The sequence below is a fragment of the Balaenoptera musculus genome, chromosome 4, assembly GCF_009873245.2.
Source record: "Balaenoptera musculus isolate JJ_BM4_2016_0621 chromosome 4, mBalMus1.pri.v3, whole genome shotgun sequence".
NCBI lineage: Eukaryota > Metazoa > Chordata > Mammalia > Artiodactyla > Balaenopteridae > Balaenoptera > Balaenoptera musculus.
Genome location: NC_045788.1, coordinates 80194110 through 80206762, shown reverse-complemented (window position 1 = coordinate 80206762; position 12653 = coordinate 80194110). Strand labels below are relative to the sequence as shown.

Below are 12653 nucleotides of genomic sequence, written 5' to 3'. Positions count from 1 at the left end.
AGTTTCCTCAAGTATAGCATGAGCAGAGTGTCCCCCATTATCTAACAGTCCGATTCCTCAACAAACACTAGCAAACAGAATTCAACAGCACATTGAAAGGATTATACAACATGACCAGTAAGATTTATTCTTGCAGTGCAAGGATGGTCCAACATACAAAAATCAATCAATATAATATACCATATAACAGAATGAAGGAAAATAACCACATGATCATTTCAATTGATGCAGAAAGGAACTTCACAAAAGTTAACACACTTTCATGATAAAAACACTCAACAAACTAAGAATAGAAGGAAATTACCTCAACATAATAAAGTCAATATATGCAAGGCCCTCAGCAAACATCATACTCCATAACAAAAGACTGATAATCTGCCCTAGAATGCTACATTTGTTACACTCAGTGAACTGACATTGACACATCATTATCACCCAGAAGTCCACAGTTTACATTAGGGTTCACTCTTGTACATTCTGTGGGTTTTGACAAATGTATAATGACATGAATACACCATTATAGTAACATACAGAGTATTTTTGTTGCCCTACAAATCCTCTGTGCTCCACCTATTCATACCAACCTTTTCAGACTGACTTCTTTCACTTCGTAATAAGCATTTCAGTTTCCTCCAAGTTTTTTCATGGTTTGATAGCTCATTTCTTATGGGAAATCACTGTACTTTCTGCTCAATTTTGCTGTGAACCTAAAACTGCTCTAAAAAAAAAAAAAGTATTTTTTTAAAGAAATGAAATGGTGCTATTGACATAAAAAAACAAAACAGGGCAAATTAAAAGAAAGTAGAAGAAACAAATATTTATGCAGTGCCTATTATCTGCCATTATTCTGCTGGATGCTGTGACACAATGATAAGCAAAACAGACACGGTCCCCATGTTCTTAGAGCTTACCATCTAGTATAGGAATCAGATATCAAACCACACAAATACAAAAGTATAATTCAGTGACAGCATATACAGGCATACCTCATTTTATTGTGCTTTGCTTTATTACGCTTTGCAGATACTTCATTTTTTTTTTTTACAAACTGAAGGTTTGTGACAACCCTGTGTTGAGTATCTCTATTGGTGCCATTTTGCCAACAGCACTTGCTCACTTCATGTCTCTGCATCACATTTGGGTAATTCTCGAAATATTTCAAACTTTTTCATTATTATTATATTTGTTATGGTGACCTGTGATCAGTGATCTTTGATGTTACTATTGCAAATGGTTAATGGTTAGTATTTTTTATCAATAAAGCATTTTTTAATTAAAAAAAATAATGGAAGAGTGAAAGCTTTTCCTCCAAGATCAGAAACAAGACAACGATACTTGCTTTCACCACTTCTATTCAACATAATACTGGAAGTCCTATCCAGAGAAATTAGGTAAGAAAAATAAAAGGCATCTAAATTAGAAATGCAGAAGTAAAACCATCTCTGTTCACAGATGACATAATCTTATATGTAAAAAATCCTGAAGATTTCATTTAAAAACTTAGAATTAATAAATAAATTCAGTAAAACTGCAGGATACAAAATCAACATGCAAAAATCAGTTGTGTTTCTACATACTAACAATGAACAATCCAAAAAGGATTTTTTTAAAATACCATTTATAATATCATCAAAAAGAATAAAATATTTAGGAATAAATTTAAACAAGGAGGCAAAAGCCTTATACACTGAAAATTTTAAAATGTTAATGAAAGAAATTAAATACACACATAAATAAAAGACATCTGTGTTCATGGATCGGAATATTTAATATTGTTAAGGTACCAAAACTACTCAAAGTGATCTGTAGATTCAACACAATCCCTATCAAAATCTCAACAATATTTTTTGCAGAAACATAAAAATCCATTCATATGGAATTTCAAGGGACATCAACTAACCAAAACATACTGAAAAGAAAAACAAAGTTGGGGGTCACACACTTCCCGATTTCAAAACTTACTACAAAGTCACAATAATCAAAACAGTGTAGTACTAAAAGATAGGCAGACAGGTAGGCTAATGAAATAGAACAGAGAGCCCAAATAAATCCTAATACATTTGGCCAAATGATTGCTGACAAGGGTGCTAAGACCATTCAGTGAGGAAAGGACAGTCTCTTTAACAAATGGTGTTCAGAAAACTGGATACCTACATGTAAAAGAATAAAGTTGAACCCTTACCTTATACCATATACAAAAATTAATTAAAAAATGCATCAAAGACCTAAATGTAAAAGCTAAATCTATAAAATGCTGAGATAAAAACAGAGGGGAAAATCTTCATGACATTAGATTTGGGAATGACTTCTTGGATATGACACCAAAAGCACAGGCAACAAAAGAAAAGTTAGATGAAATGGACTATACCAAATTTAAAACTTCTGTGCATCAAAGGACACAGTAAACGGAGTGAAAAGGCAACATACCAAATAGGAGAAAATATTTGCAAATCATATAACTGATAGAGGTTAATATCTAGAATATATAATAAATTCCTACAAGTCAACAACAACAAAACAATGTAATTAAAAAAAGACTTGAATAGACATTTCTTCAAGGAAGAGATATGAATGGCCAATAAGCACGTGAGAATATGCTCAACATCATTAATCATTAGAGAGATGCAAATCAAAACCACCTCACACCCATAAAAACAAACAACTCAATCAAAAAATGGGCAGAAGACATTTTTCCAAAGAAGACATAGAGATAGCCAAGAGGCACATGAAAAGATGTTCAACATCCTTGATTATTAGAGAAATACAAATCAGAACTACAATGAGATATCACCTCACACCAGTCAGAATGGCCATCATCAAAGAGTCTACAAACAATAAGTGCTGCTGAAGAGGGTGTGGAAAAAAGGGAACCCTCTTACACTGTTGGTGGGAATAAAATTGGTATAGCCACTATGGAGAAAAATATGGAGGTTCCTTAAAAAACTACAAATAGAGCTACCATATGATCCAGCAATCCCACTCCTGGGCATATATCCAGAGAAAACATTGTTCGAAAGGATAAGTGCACCCCAGTGTTCATTGCAGCACTGTTTACAATAGCCAAGACATGGAATCAACCTAAATGTCCATCGACAGATGAATGGATAAAGAAGATGTTGTACGTATACACAATGGAATATTACTCTGCCATTAAAAAGAATGAAATAATGCCATCTGCAGCAACATGAATGGACATGCAGATTATCATACTAAGTGAATTAAGTCAGACAGAGAAAGACAAATATCACGTGATATCACTTATATGCGGAATCTTAAAAAAAATGATACAAATGAACTTATTTACAAAACAGAAACAGACTCACAGACTTAGAGAATGAACTTACGGTTACCAGGGGTGAAGGGTGGGGAGGAGGGATAGATTGGAAGTTTGGGATTGACATGTAAACACTGCTATATTTAAAATAGATAAGCAACAAGGACCTACTGTATAGCACAGGGAACTCTGCTCAATATTCTGTAATAACCTAAATGGGAAAAGAATTTGAAAAAGAATAGATACATGTATATGTACAACTGAATCACTTTGCTGTACACCTGAAACTAACACAACATTGTTAATCAATTATACTCCAATATAAAATAAAAATTAAAAAAAAAGTCCTTGCAAACTTAAAAAAAAAAAAAAGATGACAAATGTCAGCAGGATGTGGAGTAATTGGAATTCTTGTGTACTCTTCAAGGGAATGTAAAATGGTACAGCTGCTGTGGAAAACAGTATAGCAGTTCCTCAAAAAATTAAACATAGAATTACCATATGATCCAGCGATTGCACTTCTGGGTATATGCCCAAAAGAATTGAAAGCAGGAACTCAGAGAGGTTTACATACCCATGTTTTTAGCAGCATTATTCCCAGTAGCCAAAAGGTAGAAGGAACACACGTGTCCGTTGACAACTGGATGGATAAACAAAATGTGGTACATGCATACAATAAAATATTATTCAGCCTTAAAAAGGAAGGAAATTCTGACACAGGCTACAACATGGATAAACCTGCCGAGGGTCCGGGTTCAGTCCCTGGTTGGGGAACTAAAATCCCACAAGCTGCGCAGCCAAAAAAAAAGTGGTGATGGCAGCACAAAATGTGAATGCACTTAAATGCCACTGAACTGTACACTTAAGAATGGTTAAGATGGTAAATTTTATGTTATGTGTATTTTACACTTTTTTTAAAGAACAGTATGATGCACGGGTTCTATTCAAATGCAACAGTTATTCAGTAGTTTGAACACATGAGTACCTACTACATGACAGCTGGTTTAACACAACCACCTCCATCCCGATGATGATGAACCAGCAAACTCAGATTATATAGTTGACTGATGTTAGGGAAGACAAAAGTTACCTTGTTGAATTTCAAACCAATTATTTTAGGTATCATTGAAATACAACCATTAGCTGAGATTTCTGTCTGCTGGTTCAGTTTGAATAAAAGAAGAGTTTCTTGCAGAACCCTCGATAATCTACGGTGAAGATGCTAATGCATGAGTGGTTTGCATATAATATACAATATAAATGTGCATGCATGTTCATCCTTTTGGGGGTGAGATAAGCATTTTTTACTGCATTTGATATATAGAACCTTCTAAACTGATAATATTGGATATTAACCTAAAACAAATATTATATAATATTTTATTTAAAAAAGACACACTACTACTTTACCACGAGAGAAAATTTCTGTCTTTTGAATGTGCATAGTTGATTGGACATTTAGACCAATCAGACTCTATTAAATATGAATATAATCAGCCAGAACTCCTCACCACTGCCACACACACACACCTATCTAGTTGAACTTGGTAACTACAGTAATAAAGTGGTGCATTATAAACAACATAGGACAGTTAAAAGTGAATTCTTACAGTTATTAAATATTATATTGAATATTTTTAAGTAGGTTATATGCACTGCAAAAATCTCTACAAATTGGCATCCACACAGTGTAGAAAATTCCCAATCAAATCACACATGCCCAAAAAATATTGATATCTGAGTTTCAGGAGGATGAGACTTTTTTTGCTCTCTGCAGTATCTCCCGTGTCTAGAATAGTACAAAGTGGATGCACAATAAATATTAGTAGAATGAAAAAATAACGTGTATACTTTCACTGAGGGTCTCTGGTCAGACATCCTGAGCATGGCATGGGTGGGACCAAGCCCATGGACCGGGTGAGCCAATGAAAGGGAACCAGACCGAACACTTCCCTCCTCACCAGGCAGAGCAGACTTGAGGAAAATGCCTCCCATAAAGCATAATGTTTATGGACTGTAGCAATTTCCTGTCAGAGCAACAGACAGTAGACCCCAATATGAGGGGTACCAAGGGTTCCAATATGAAATGGGAAGGAAGTGATAAGGAATTTAGGGTGGGCTATATGCAGAAGCCCAGACAGGAAAGAGGCCACTAAAATGTAGGAGAACCCCCGTCACTGAATTCTTGGAAGAAAGCCTTCTGCCAGGAAGGCATTTCAGAAATCAAGGTCAAAGCTACAATGCAGGGAGCTGGGAAGAAGGAGAACTAGGTTAAAACCAACAAACCAGAAATTTCCATTTCCTAAACGGAGGCAAAACACAAGGGTTAGATTAGCTCATAGCAAGTCCTAAAGTGTGGGTCTGAGGACACTTACAGATCTCCTATGCCTGGAACTGGGGATAAGTCCAGTGTGTTCATGTAACGTGGCTATGAAGAGTAAAGGGATTCAGAAATCCCTCAGTACCACAAATCACCTGTGTGCTGCCACCTTAGAATTTACAGTATAGCTCTTCAGCTCAATCCCTGATCCAGGAAATAACGTTGGGAGGAAAGGAAGAACAGAGGAGACGAGACAACCACACACAGAATGCACAATGGGAAGGCTTTCCACTACAAAGAGAATTACACTGGCAAGACACTGACAAGACATGAACTGGATGCATAAAAGTATTCCTGCCATGAAAAGGATTCTACAGATTCTTTCCCCCTTGCTTATTGCAGTAACGTGATTTCTCTAGTCTGTGATAAACAGCCTAACTGTTCATTCTTAGTTGGTGGTTTCTCTGACTCAATCTAATTAATGTGTTCTAAGACTCTCTACTCCTTGTCAAGTGTAGCTGGAAGGTAATAATAATAATAATAGTTTGTAGTAGTAATAATAAATAGGGTTCTTTTTTTTTTGAGAACTTACTCTTTTAATTGTCACATGACCCTATAGTATAGGTATTGCTAACATCCTCATTTTATTGATGACCAAACTGAGGCACACAGACAAAAAGTAATTGGTCCAAGGTCACACCCCTAGTAATCTGGGATTCAAATTCAAACAGACTTACTAATAGTATAGCCCTTGCTATAAACCACTCTGTATAGTGAGCTATTCTCACTGACCCCCTTTGGTAAATTTGTTTCTGACCATGATCTCTGATCTAGTATGACCTCTTTTAAAAGACTCATACCCTTTCTTATAGATGTTAACTCAACACAGCTTTACAGTACATAGCACACTTATAAAACAGTGATTGAATCTGATCCATGTGTCCATGTAGCCATAGCAGAGGGTGATGATTCCCTCTCATTTCATTCAAACTTCCCTCTCCGTGTGGAGAAAAGCACATTTCAACCATCTTCAGAGAGAAAACTTTATGTGCTGGGCAAATAACAGGCTAGTCAGACATCTTTCAGGGACTTTGAATACCAAGCTTTCTTGAAGACCGGAAGCACAAAAACATTGTGAAACCCATGTTAATTCAGGGAGGTTTCATTCTAATTAACATGCCCTGCAAAAAATTAGAATTAGATTATGCAGGGACTCATTACATATAAAGCGTCCTGAGAGGTACCCCTGTATCTAAATATTAGATTTTCTTTAAATCATACTCTGAATTTATGTACTCTGATTAACATACTACACTTGTTTTTATAAATTGTTTGTTTGTTTGTTTTTAATTCATTACTTCCTTCTATCAGGAATGGGACAGAGCAAACTAGCAAAGACATCCGACTGCATGGCTGAAACCAGCTCTAATAGCCGGGTAAGAACCGAGGAGGAGAAATACAGCAATCCTAAAGCAGCAAGGAACTGCAAGAGTTAGAAGTACATTTTATAATGAATCAAAGGCCAGAAATGAAAAATGGGCCCTTCAAGAAGCAGGCCTTCCTATTAAGGAGTTGATCAGGCAATAAATGCATGTATGAGTGAGTTCTTCACACCACCTTAGGGAATGAGGGTTACAGAGACAACTAATCGCTCCCTGCTCTTGAAGAACTTTATATCTAGAACCAAAATGTCTAATAAAACTTCCTGCAATGATGAAAATACTCTACATCTGCCCTGTCCAATGGGGAAGACAAAAGCCACACGAGGCTATTTAAATTTAAATTTAAAAATTCAGTTCCTCAGTCACACTAGCCACATTTCAAGTGCTAAGTAGTCAAATGTGGCTACTTAAATTGAAGTTTAAATTAATCACATTTAAAGAAAATTAATAATTTAGTTCTCAGGAATACTGGTCACATGTCAAGTGCTTAGTAGCCCTCTGTGGCTCATGGGGGCTGTGCTGGGCAGTGCAAACATAGAGCATTTCCTTCATCTCAGGAAGTTCTATTGGACAGAGATGTTCTCGAAAATGTCAGAAGAGGAGGAAAGTATAATGTCCTTATTTTTAACAAGTATTAATTGTATGGTCTTCTTTAAATGAAATCAATCGTGAGTGATACCAAGCAGGACCCCATGCACAAAAGGCTCATAGGCTCCTGGGCACAAAAGCCTTTCTGTGTCCCCCATTTTTTTTTTTTTTTTAACATCTTTATTGGAGTATAACTGCTTTACGATGGCGTGTTAGTTTCTGCTTTATAACAAAGTGAATCAGTTATACATATACATATGTTCCCATATCTCTTCCCTCTTGCGTCTCCCTCCCTCCCACCCTCCCTATCCCACCCCTCTAGGTGGTCACAAAGCACCGAGCTGATCTCCCTGTGCTATGCGGCTGTTTCCCACTAGCTATCTATTTTGCGTTTGGTAGTGTATATATGTCCATGCCACTCTCTCACTTTGTCTCAGCTTACCCTTCCCCCTCCCCATATCCTCAAGTCCATTCTCTAGTAGGTCTGTGTCTTTATTCCCATCTTACCCTTAGGTTCTTCATGACCTTTTTTTTTTTTCTTAGATTCCATATATATGTGTTAGCATATGGTATTTGTTTTTCTCTTTCTGACTTACTTCACTCTGTATGACAGACTCTAGGTCCATCCACCTCACTACAAATAACTCAATTTAATTTCTTTTTATGGCTGAGTAATACTCCATTGTATGTATGTGCCACATCTTCTTTATCCATTCATCTGTTGATGGACACTTAGGTTGCTTCCATGTCCTGGCTATTATAAATAGAGCTGCAATGAACATTTTGGTACATGACTCTTTTTGAATTATGGTTTTCTCAGGGTATATGCCCAGTAGTGGGATTGCTGGGTCATATGGTAATTCTATTTTTAGTTTTTTAAGGAACCTCCATACTGTTCTCCATAGTGGCTGTATCAATTTGCATTCCCACCAACAGTGCAAAGGATTAATCTCCAAAATTTACAAGCAGCTCATGCAGCTCAATAACAAAAAAACAAACAACTCAATCCAAAAATGGGCAGAAGACCTAAATAGACATTTCTCCAAAGAAGATATACAGATTGCCAACAAACACATGAAAGAATGCTCAACATCATTAATCATTAGAGAAATGCAAATCAAAACTACAATGATGGGCTTCCCTGGTGGTGCAGTGGTTGAGAATCTGCCTGCTAATGCAGGGGACACGGGTTCGAGCCCTGGTCTGGGAAGATCCCACATGCCGCAGAGCAACTAGGCCCGTGAGCCACAACTACTGAGCCTGCGTGTCTGGAGCCTGTGCTCCGCAACAAAAGAGGCCACGATAGTGAGAGGCCCGCGCACCGCGATGAAGAGTGGCCCCTGCTTGCCGCAAGTAGAGAAACCCCTCGCACAGAAACGAAGACCCAACACAGCCAAAAATAAATAAATAATTAATTAATTAATTTTAAAAAAAAAAAACTACAATGAGATATCATCTCACACGGGTCAGAATGGCCATCATCAAAAAATCTAGAAACAATAAATGCTGGAGAGGGTGTGGAGAAAAGGGAACACCCATTTCTTGTTTGTAGGAAATAGGCTTCATTCAGCCTCCAGGACCTTCCCTGAGTTCCAAGGGCAGGTTCAAACAGATGCTAATTAGGGAAGGGAGGAGATGCAGAGACAAGGGAGGAGCAGTGAAGAGGAACAACAGTGCAGCCTTGGGTCAAGGTCCTGGTCTCCCCTCAGGGGATACACAAAACAGTATCTTTGAGCTGTTGTGCAGATACGGAAGCCCCACCAGGTGGGAGAAGTTAACGGTATGCTGCCCACAAGCAGTAGATCCCAGACCAGTTGGAACCGGAAGGATGATGATGCTGCCTCCCACTTACCTCACCACCAACCAATCAGAAGAATGACCACGAGCTGACCACGCCCCCTTTGAACCATTACTATAAACTCCTCACTACCCCCTCCAGGTGGGGACACAGAGTTTTGAGGGCTTTAGCTCGCTGTGGACCCCTTTGCCTGGCAAAGCAATAAAGCTATTCTTTTCTACTTTGTCCAAAACTCTGTCTCTGAGATTTAATTCGGTGCTGGGGAACAGAGGCCGGATTCGGCTTCAAAGGCATGATGAAAAGTAAAAACAATGGACGAGACTCTTCTTATCAACTGAAGGCAAACTATATATACTTAACAGCATACCTATATCCAGATGGATACTCGATCTTAAATTGGCTTTGAACTCATACATAATTATAACACTGTTAAGCAACGTCTTTAGCAACTGACGGTAAAGTGTTAGGCACAAAAAGTCTCCACTTAAGAAGTTTCCTATGAAAAGAAGTTAAATCCATTCAAGTCTTGACTTTGCAGTCAAAGATGATCAGTGTGTGTTGATACAGCCGTCAAGGAAAGAATGAAGTTTAGGGGAACAGAGATACCACTGAGGTGAATTATTTTGCTCCAGCAAACCTCACGCTGAGATTTATTTCTTCTCCTTGGTAATGCATAACGAAGAAAGTCAAGTGTGGACTTGTGTCAGTGGACCATTTAAGCTGATGCATTACAAAACTAGTAGTGGCTTTCACCTCATTTGAGCTATAGACCTATCGATGTTCTCATTAAGAACTAATATTCTCAGTGACTTGAAACTCATCATAAATATTTAAGTAGAATTACTTCTAAAGTTAGAGCTTCCTCCCTGCCCTTCATTTATGAAAGGGTCTCAACCCATTTGTGACTATGTTTCCGAGGAGGAGCATAACAGGTGTGCCCACAGTGACGAGCCCTCAATATTCATGTAGACTCTGATACACATGCCATGAAAATGGAACACAGTAGTTGTGCAGAGTAGAGTACATGGGTCTCCCATCATCTTGTTTACATACCTGGATGTTGGGGTTGCCTTTTCGTTACCATCTTTACTTTTTTTATTATTATTTTTTTAATTTTGGTAATTTATTTTGGCTGCACCAGGTCTTAGTTGTGGCACGCAGGTTCTTTGTTGCAGCATGCGGGATCTTTTAGTTGCAGCATGCGGACTTCTTAGTTGTGGGATGCAGACTCTTAGTGGCGGCACGCATGCGGGATCTAGTTCCCCGACCAGGGATCAAACCCGGGCCCCTTGCATTGGGAGCATGGAGTCTTACCCACTGGACCACCAGGGAAGTCCCTTGTTATCATCTTTAGAACTCTGGTCTTCAATGACTTTGGCCCAGAAAACACTCAGTAAGGCAATTTGATTTTTGAAAATTGGTTTCTTCACACATGAAATAATTTAATTTAATAACAATGATAGTAATCCTGTTAATTGAAGGAAGGAAATTCACTGAGCAAAGCCACATTAATGCCTAGCATCATTTTAATCTGTTCAGATTTTCTGAACTTAGCAGACTATACCCTGGCTTCTGGAATGCTCCATCCCAGGTGTGACTGCACATCTTGGGTGAGCACTGCCCACCTCCAGGGAAGAGATCTCTGCCCTGGTCATGGAGGTTAGCCAAAAATATCTGGTGTCAAGTGGGCTGCCTTCCCTTTTCATTTCCTCATTCCAAACTCCTCTTTTCCCTGGTGTGGTTTTTTTTCCCCTTTTTCCTTAAAAAAAAAAAAAAATATATATATATATATATATATATATATATATATATATATATCCTAAAACAGTCCTTTTAAAAATAGCCTCTCATGCTTTCTTCCATTCGCTGATCCATAGAAACCCTCAGGATAAACCCCCAAACCCCAGCTCCAGTAGTTATCTAATCATGATCATCGTTGTTATTACAACCATCAGCCATTCATCCGCTGTTTCCATCCTTACTGGTTTCACTATATTGGTTAAAACTATCCCACCAGCACTGAAGCTCCTGGTGTACTACCTTATCACCTCCTCTGGGAAATGACTGCCGTGAAATGCTCCGAGGTATGGGCTCCTTTTAGTCATGCCTGATTGGATTAAGAACGAACATCTGAACTAAAAGAAACTAGTCAAATTGTTTCTTCCTAAAAAATTTAGAATTAGAATTAAGAGTTTAATCAGTCTGACCTGGTTGTTGCAGTTGCACACTTGGGAGATTTGAGTTGGCTATCACCTGCCTCACATGTGATGGAGGAACAGGAAAAAAAAAAAAAAAAAAGGAAGCCTATTGCAAAAAAAACAACAGGAACTTCTGGCAGTTTTTCAGTTCAAGCTCCTATCTCCCCAGTCCCACCCCTCCACACCCCTCATGGATATACACAAATAACCACAATCCTCCTTCAAAGATCACCACCTCTCTGACATAATCATCTCCATCTCTTTTCTTTTTTGCTTTTAAATGACTGTTTTCATATACCCTCTTCTTCCTTCGTATATTAAGTACAAAGATTCACCCCTCCTTTTTTAATATTTATTTATTTATTTGGCTGCGCTGGGTCTTAGTTTTGGCACGCAGGATCTTCGTCGCGGCATGCGAATTCTTAGCTGCTGCATGTGGGATCTAGTTCCTTGACCAGGGATCGAACCTGGGCCCCCTACATTGGCAGTGCAGAGTCTTAGCCACTAGACCACCAGGGAAGTCCCCGCTCCTCCCTTTTAAGGCCAACCCTTCAACTTGACTTGGCCCTACTCCTTTCCATCTCCAAAGAAACCCACAACAGCTATCTTCAATTACCTTCTCTGGCACCCATCTGTTCATCTTCCATTTCTATTTCTCCACGGAGAAGTCTTCAGGTGTGCTTCTGTTTTCCTTCACTTTGTCACCAAACTACTGGAGAGAGAGGTCTGCACTTTGTAAACAAGTACTGAACTCTGGCTACCTCCGAGTAACAATAACCCCAGAGCTCTGGGTATGGCATGACTCTGCTACCACCTCCTGCCCACCCTCACCCTCCATTAAGCCCAGCAAGCTGTCCTCTGTCCTCATCACTCCATGGAAGCAATTATCCCAAAGGGCACCTTAGACTTCCAATCACCAAGTCTTAGGTCCGTTTCTTATTTCTCACTCTATTTGGCTATTGCATCAGATAACAATAACAGTTTACTCTCGGTGGTAGGCAGAAAAATGATCCCCCCAAAATGCCCAGCTCCT

The 12653-nt window shown here is 38.5% G+C and overlaps 1 non-coding gene across 1 annotated transcript; it reads right to left on the bottom strand.

The window, feature by feature from the left end:
• Positions 1–12066: 12066 nt before the first annotated feature.
• TRNAG-GCC lies at positions 12067–12139 on the bottom strand. Its single transcript has one exon. It is a non-coding gene; the product is annotated as a tRNA-Gly (tRNA).
• Between the last annotated feature and the right edge of the window lie 514 nt (positions 12140–12653).